Raw genomic sequence first — 7,517 nt, 5'->3', positions numbered from 1 at the left:
CAGTATCCCAGATTTAAATTTCTAAAGCTGTCCTGGATTATCGCAGAGCATGGCCCTTCACAAGAGCCCAGAGAAATGCGGTTTCTATATTTACCCAGAACTCAAGAATCGTTGTCCTTCTTCCACTAGTGTCCCATATGACCATACCAGGGAAACGGTAAGGTCTGCTAACTGACTGGTTTAAATCAAATAAACAATATTCAAATTCTGTTGTAAGACTTACAGGCCAGTCCCTGAAACAATTGCAGATTTGGTAATAAAATGATCTTCCACTTATCAGTTCCTTTTGTGTGTGCACTAGCTCTGTTTGTCCATGCTTTATTCCACACTTCGACGCCTATTTTATAAGAACAGTCTTTAGAAATAATCACTATACATGCTCACAATTGCTTCTTTATGCCAAAGTATAAAGATAAAACACAGAATGATTTTAATGGACAAAACGTTTGAGGTGCAAAATAATTTAAAGAAAAATAATGTGTCGCTTATGTAAGCACAGGAAGTAATTATGCTGATAATGTGTAGAACAATCCATGAGACATTAAAAAAAAAGAAGCGTTTCAGCTTCTTTCTAAATAAAGTATTTTATAATCTCCTTGATAGGTAAGCCAAGTTTGCCTTGCCATAAATTATATGTGCCCTAGTATAAAGCTTGGCAGAGCTATCTCATCATAATTTAATTTATTTTCTTATCCTTCTTAATTCTTAAAGTTTAATTTAACATTGAACTATTCCAGCTCATTTCTGTCAATTTAAGTGGAGAACAGCCATTATTATGAATGCACATTTTACCAGTCAGTTCCAAGTACCAGAAATAAAAGGGATTTATGCTCCAAAGTGCTACCAGTCCTCAGACCAAGATCCTGCAGACACATCTACTAGCACCTAATTTACATTTTGAGACAGACCATATATATGGGACACAACCCACAATGGAGTCGCAAAACCAGGGGTACTTTTAAAGTGATTCAACACAGCATTGTAGAGATCTTTAATTTTGTGTAAATAATTAACCTTGGCTTTACTTTCCTAAATAACTTCTGATGCATTTTTGGTAGTGGTCAGGCAGGTGGACTAGGTGATCATTGTAGATCTCTTCCAACTGGAACTGTTCTATTCCAATAGAAATTGCAAAAGGATGAAACATTTATCAGGACACAGATAATTTTGAAACTAAACCAAACATCCTTCCTCAGGGTGATGCACACTCAAGGGGCTACTTATGAAATCTTGCCTTTCAGCTGAGCATCGCAAGTTTTACTGCCTGACAGAAAGCAAAACTTTGTGGAGAAAGAAAAGCACTGGATTTCCATGCCGTTAGAGAACACAGAGGGCTTACACCAGGTGCTGCTCACTTTCAGCACTGTGTTTCCAGAACACTCCAATACTCTCAGAAATTCAAAAACATTTTCATGTACAGTGAATCAGCCCATTATCCTACTGCTTCATTAGCAGCTGCAGTCAGTCTGGGTGACATCTCCCCATCACCATGAAGAAACTGCTCAAATTTAAGTGCCTGACACCTGCACTATAGAATGCTTCTCACTAAAGCAAAGCTTTCATTATTTTGGGTTTGCTCTGAAATTAGAAGTAAATTCTTTCAGATGTAACCGTTTACTTCCAGAAAAGCCCTGAGTGAGTTATTTGATGCTGCCAGTGGAAATACCTTAAAAAGCTACAAAAGTAGCATTATCAATAAAAATAAAACGGCTGAGCTATACAACTTCACAGCATAGCTCTGTTCTCAGAAGTATTGTCCTCTTCATCATTCAGAACCACCATCTACTCTGCCCTGCCAAATAATGGTTTTAAATTTTCTATGGACAGGAGAAAGGTATTATGACTTCTTTTGGTTCCTCCTGTTCTCACTGAGTCAACACAACTGCAGGAGATGAAGCAGGATTATGTTTGCATTTGAGATTCATTGAAAGAGCTGCAAGCAAGCTGCAGCAGCACTGCTAAATTTTGTTTTAATTATAAACAACAAAATTCCTAGAAAACAAATGGGCTCCCAGACACACAAGTCTGTGGCAAAATGGAGCCTGTGGAATCTTTAAGCAGCAATGGTGCCTGAACAGCAACAGCACTTGAATGCCAGGAAAAAAAAAGAAAAAAAAAAAAAAAAAAAAAAAAAAAAACCAGACAAGCTTTCACTTACAAAGAAAACAGCTTGGAAGTGAAAGTTGAGCAGCGGTTTGACTCAGACATCACAGAAACACAGAGACCACGCAGTCACTCTCAAAGGAGAGAGGTGTATCTGCTGAAGTGTGTACACAAGCAAGATCAAAAAGCACAAAGAAAGCCATGCAAATGTGATCCACTACAAATCATTCTTTTTCTTTTTTTTTTTTTCTCCCCAGCTAATCCAGGTAACATGCAGAAAATGCCATAAATACCAAGGTGCTGGAAAGAATGTTGAGGCGCAGGGGGTGGAGAGAAGATGTCTCACAGAAGTAATAATTTAGGTAACGGCAGGAGGAGACTAAAACACCATTATTCTCCCTTCAAAGTATACAATCATGATTTCATGACTAGGAAAATATTCAGGCCTTTTAAAGATCCAGATCTTGTCTGTGGCTTTCTGACTTACTGCAGTAGTTAATTCCCACCTGATTGCATCCTGTGGAAATGACTATTGTATTTATCCTTTGTAGAGTTACTTGCCTCCATATCTACAAGCAAAGCCATTTTCCCTTAATCTGTGGTGGAGAGGGCAGGGACTCATCACTTCTCACAGTATCACTCTGAACAGCAGCATGCTCTGTTCACTTAGAATGCACAAAACCCCAACTTATTGTCAGATTGTTCTGCGGCAAATGATTCTGGGGAGACTCTCACAGTGTCAGTGAGGAAGGGACCCTACTTTGCTCTGGCCTGGTCTGGTTTCTGATGACTCAGCAGCAGGGTCTGGCCCAGGAGGTGATGCCAGAGAGAAACAGAACCTTGGCTCCCGCTTGACTTTGTGACAGACTTACTACCTGACACTGAAAAAGTAATTTTCTCTTTTGTTTCCCCTTCACCCTTTTTCTGCCAGGTCTGTTCAAGGCAGACAAAGGCTGTGTGCTCTTTGGAACACTGTCCTCTTCTAACTCTTTACTCTGGGAAGCCTACCTGTTTTCTCAAAGCAGTTATTATCCCTAACAACCAAGGGCTCCCAAGATGGACCAGGAAAAGGCCTCTCATGTACCTGATAAATTGGTGTAATACTGCACACACTTGAAATTCAAATTATAGGCCAATATGCTTACCTGGGAAGGCAATGAGTATGTACAATATTCATGTTATCATCTGCAAAATTCACTCAATAACTTCTCTACCAAAGAGCACTGTTAGAAACCATCAGAACAGTAACCTTCATTTTTACAAATATATATGCCAAGAATACAGCATTTACTCTGCCAAAGTATTTCATATTCCTTGGCTTCAAGACAGACAAGGCTCAAAAATGCACGACAAAAAGAGACAATCTTGGGAACACAGGGGTTTGGGTTTTGTTTTGCTAAGTCTAGATCTCCACTGCTCCTACAAGAGGGGAAAAAAAGGAGAAAGTGTGGTTTTTTCTGAAAGTAGTTGCTTCGCCCCATTCCCTCCCTCTCATCTTCCTCAAGCAGCCACGAGCACTGTTTCCCTGTCCTGCCCTGCCCACCACCTTAGGAGACACCAGCAGATCAGCTCAATAGCGACTGCCAAGGGGAGAATACAAAATCTGAACACAAAACTTAGACCTTGCTCATGCCAAAGGTTTATGCACTCTATATTAGAAAGAACAGGGAAGTCTTCATTCTGTGGATGATATTTTCCCTGCCACTTCATTTTTTTTATATATATATTTTAAGCTCTCTTATTGAAACCACTGAAAACAACTGGCTTGGCAAAACCCAAAACTCTTAGAACTTACTGCCCATTCCCTCTTGTATCAAAGGCAGTAATCACAAATCCTAAAGCAGATACTAAAAGTATAATTTAACCCTCAGTGCTTTAAAATAGTCAATAAACTTCTAAATAGGGCTTTCAAGATGTGAGCTCAGCCAATCTCCGGTGTGCAATTGCATCCTTGCATCCACCATAATTTCAGGGTTGATGTGAATGAAGAAAGAATTAGACGAATTCTGGCCCACTGACACAGAAAGTCCATCTAAAATACTTCCAAGCTAACAGCAAAAGCGATTTGATTTTAATAGAAAGTTCTGAGTTAACAAGCAGAAGCAGCATGCAAAAGCCTGATACAGCAGACAACCATTTAGTGCTGTGATTCTAAAAGAATCACTGAATAAAACACCTTCTAATGTCAATTCCAGCTAATGATACCAGCAAGCTACCCAGACTCAAAAGAAAAAAAAAAAAAAAAAAAAAGAGACTGATTTTAAGATATATCTACAGTTGCAACACATGAGACGATGCGCTTGCAAAGAGGGGTGCTTGCCATTTATGAAAAGAGGGGTGCTTGCCATTTATGAAGAAACTATTCTACTTGCATGAGCAGAACTGCTCTGTATGAACTATTCCAAACACCTCCACCCGGCTCATCACCAGCTCCAGCGCCAGCACAAAACAAAGGCACTTTGACCTTCACTTCATTGGGTTTATCAGTTGTTTTAATTAAGAGCAAAATGAAAAAGATTATTAGCACAGAGGTTTTTTTTACATAAGGATACGAAACAGCAGAGCAGAAATATCACAGCCACTTGTTTTACACAAAAGCTTCCATCACAGCAGCTGGAACAGCAGTTGCATACAAGCAGCCCAGAGATAGCTGCTATGAGCAGAGCTGAGCCTTGCCACCCTACCACAGTATCACCGTACTAATTGTAGGGACTAGGGAGCCAGCTTTCAAAGGACACAAATTAACCCTTTCCTCCTCTCTCTCAGCATGGTCACATAACCCTCCTGGGCATCTTTTCGCTAACTTCCATAGCACAGGAATGCTGACGGTGCTACTGCTGGGCCTTTATCTACTCATGATATACACATGTCCGCTCACAGCATTTGTTTTGTTCAGCCCCCAAAAGGAGTGAAAGAAAACACAAAAAGGTTGCAAAAACTGTAACAATACTCAAATAATCTACAGCAACTTAACTTTTCTGTCCCACATGAGTTCACCTGAAAAATCAGAGAAGAAATGTTAATGACTGGGTGAAAATGGATATACCCAGTCCTAAATAATTTCTTACATTGGGTAGTAACTACCTGCTGGCTACTTTTAGTCCCAGTCTCATCCTCCACAACTGCAAGCATAGTGGAGTCTATGCTCTCCACTGCTGCACTGGAATAAAACTCACTGAACTATATCAAAAGGTCTACCTAGATTGTTCCTAAGTGCAGATCGTAAAGAAGAATAGAAGAGAAAAGTAATGTTTAGTGAAAATTGGTGATGTCTGTAAGGTTTTTTGGAGCTGCTTTAAGATTTGCAAATGTACACAATAAACAAAAAGAAAACCAACCAAAATTCAGTATTACCGTTTTGAGTAGGATGAGCAACAGAGGTAACCATAGCGTACAGACTTTATATGCTGGAGGAAACTGGTGAAACACCATAATCTTCTGCCTTCTATTCCACGTGCACTGACCTTTGAGGAAGGTGAGGTATATCACTCAGGCAATCCCTGCTGCAGCCATAGGCATAGCAGGAACTTCACAAAGAAAGATGACAGAGCTAGAACATCAGACAGCCCTGCTCCAAGAAACTATGCCTGGATTTGCACAAAAATGCAACAATCCCTCAAGCCTTACGGCAAGTCACTTATGCAAAAAACACATAGTATACAATCTAGAAATTGGTGGGTCTGTGCCCTTCTACCACCACATGTATGTCTGTTGTGATTAGCAGCTTCTGGTAAAAGAAATTAGGAGAGTTAGGAAGTCTCTGGAAAGTCAATATGCTGCTTATCTCCACTAAATGTTTTCACCTGAGCTTCATTACTCTTCTTCAATAAAGCAGGGGGGCAAGGGGGTCTAGTTCTACTTCTACCTAAGCAGCTAGCTGAGAATTCATACACAGAGGGGCAGCTTTTTAGTTCATTTTATGTTTTGCCTTCCCACACTAACAATTGCTAAAGTTTACCTTACCTTTACTTTATGCAATGGATAGACCAAAATATGATAATGCATGTGAAGGAAACTCAGAAGTGCCTCTCTGCTTTGCTCTCAGCAGTTGACTGGAGAATTAGTTCTAACATGTTGGAAGACAAAGTAAGAGCTTATTTCATTAAAAGCCTGTAAGAAACATTTTGTTTCTATTTCTTTTGCTCAGTGAATGCAAGAAAAATTGTGTAGAAAAATGTATTTCTCTTAACTCTGCGTGAGTCTAACCCAAAAAAGTAAAACACAGGGAAACACAAGAGCAAAGGTCAGTTAGAAGAAAGTTCTGCTTGGCATAAGGTAGCTAAAAGACAGCTTTACATTCATAGCACCTGAGATCTTACCCTAATATACAGAATTTTTTCTTGCAACAGAGCTAGATTATAGAGCACAGGTTCTTTTTCCTTAAATGTATCTTAGAAAACTGAATGTTGAAATTAACACACTTCCATTTCGCCGCTTGCTGTACTAGATTAAGCTCTTTTAACAGGAACTCTAGATATTTCTCCCCAGTCATACCCTTGATTCTTTAAGTCCAGTATCTTTGGCCTTGCCCTGCAAATATCTAATTTAAGGAGTACTTGCTTCTACGGAAGAACAAACACATATACTGTTTTGTTTTGTTTTTTTTTTTTGCTTGACAGAAAAACATTTCTTTGCATTGTAAAACATTCCGTTCTTTTTGTAATGAGGGAATGAAAGTCACCTGCCGTGGTCCTTACAGCAGTGCCCCTCCAGCACTCCCACTCACCTTCTGCCCTTTGCTGAGTTTTGCCCACTTGTCTGAAGGAAAGTCATAAAAACAGACGCTCTGCAGAACCCACTTTCATCTCCCTCTTGTATCATCTTTTCATACATGCAGTGAGGTGCAATTTCAAAAGAAACCTATTTTCATGGTGGCTCGCTGATGGCACACTGCTTCGTAGATTCTCTGATACCTAATAAAAGACAACGTGACATTTCCACATACTGAAAAATTAAGAAAACACAAGACCAATCTATCAGAAGACAATCTTCATTCATTCTGGAGCTCACATGCCTTCTGATGATCTTTTTTTTGTTTTACTTTATCAGATAACTTCACAATAAAGAATTATGCAGACTTTGCATGTTTTGGAATATTATTTCTAAAGCAACCAACATGTTTTGCCTGTAGAGACAAAAGGCAATATCCTTGGCCTCAAGCACCTATATATCATGGATGGCTCAAAATCACAATGTACTTCTCATCTGGTACTTATTTTTCATGATACAGCAAGGGTTAGTTTGATCTTTTTGAAACACAGAGGTATTCATTCTATCTCTAGGGGTGGAAAAGATACTTCTTTCTCACATAGCTGTACTCACTGACAAACAGAAATCTTGAACTTCACAGAGAATCATAACAGAATATAAAAAAAATATGAAAAATGAGATAAATTACATGTATCTTTTCTACT

The sequence above is a fragment of the Chlamydotis macqueenii genome, chromosome 5, assembly GCF_036417535.1.
Source record: "Chlamydotis macqueenii isolate bChlMac1 chromosome 5, bChlMac1.mat, whole genome shotgun sequence".
In the NCBI taxonomy this organism is placed as follows: domain Eukaryota; kingdom Metazoa; phylum Chordata; class Aves; order Otidiformes; family Otididae; genus Chlamydotis; species Chlamydotis macqueenii.
This window is presented reverse-complemented; position numbering follows the sequence as displayed.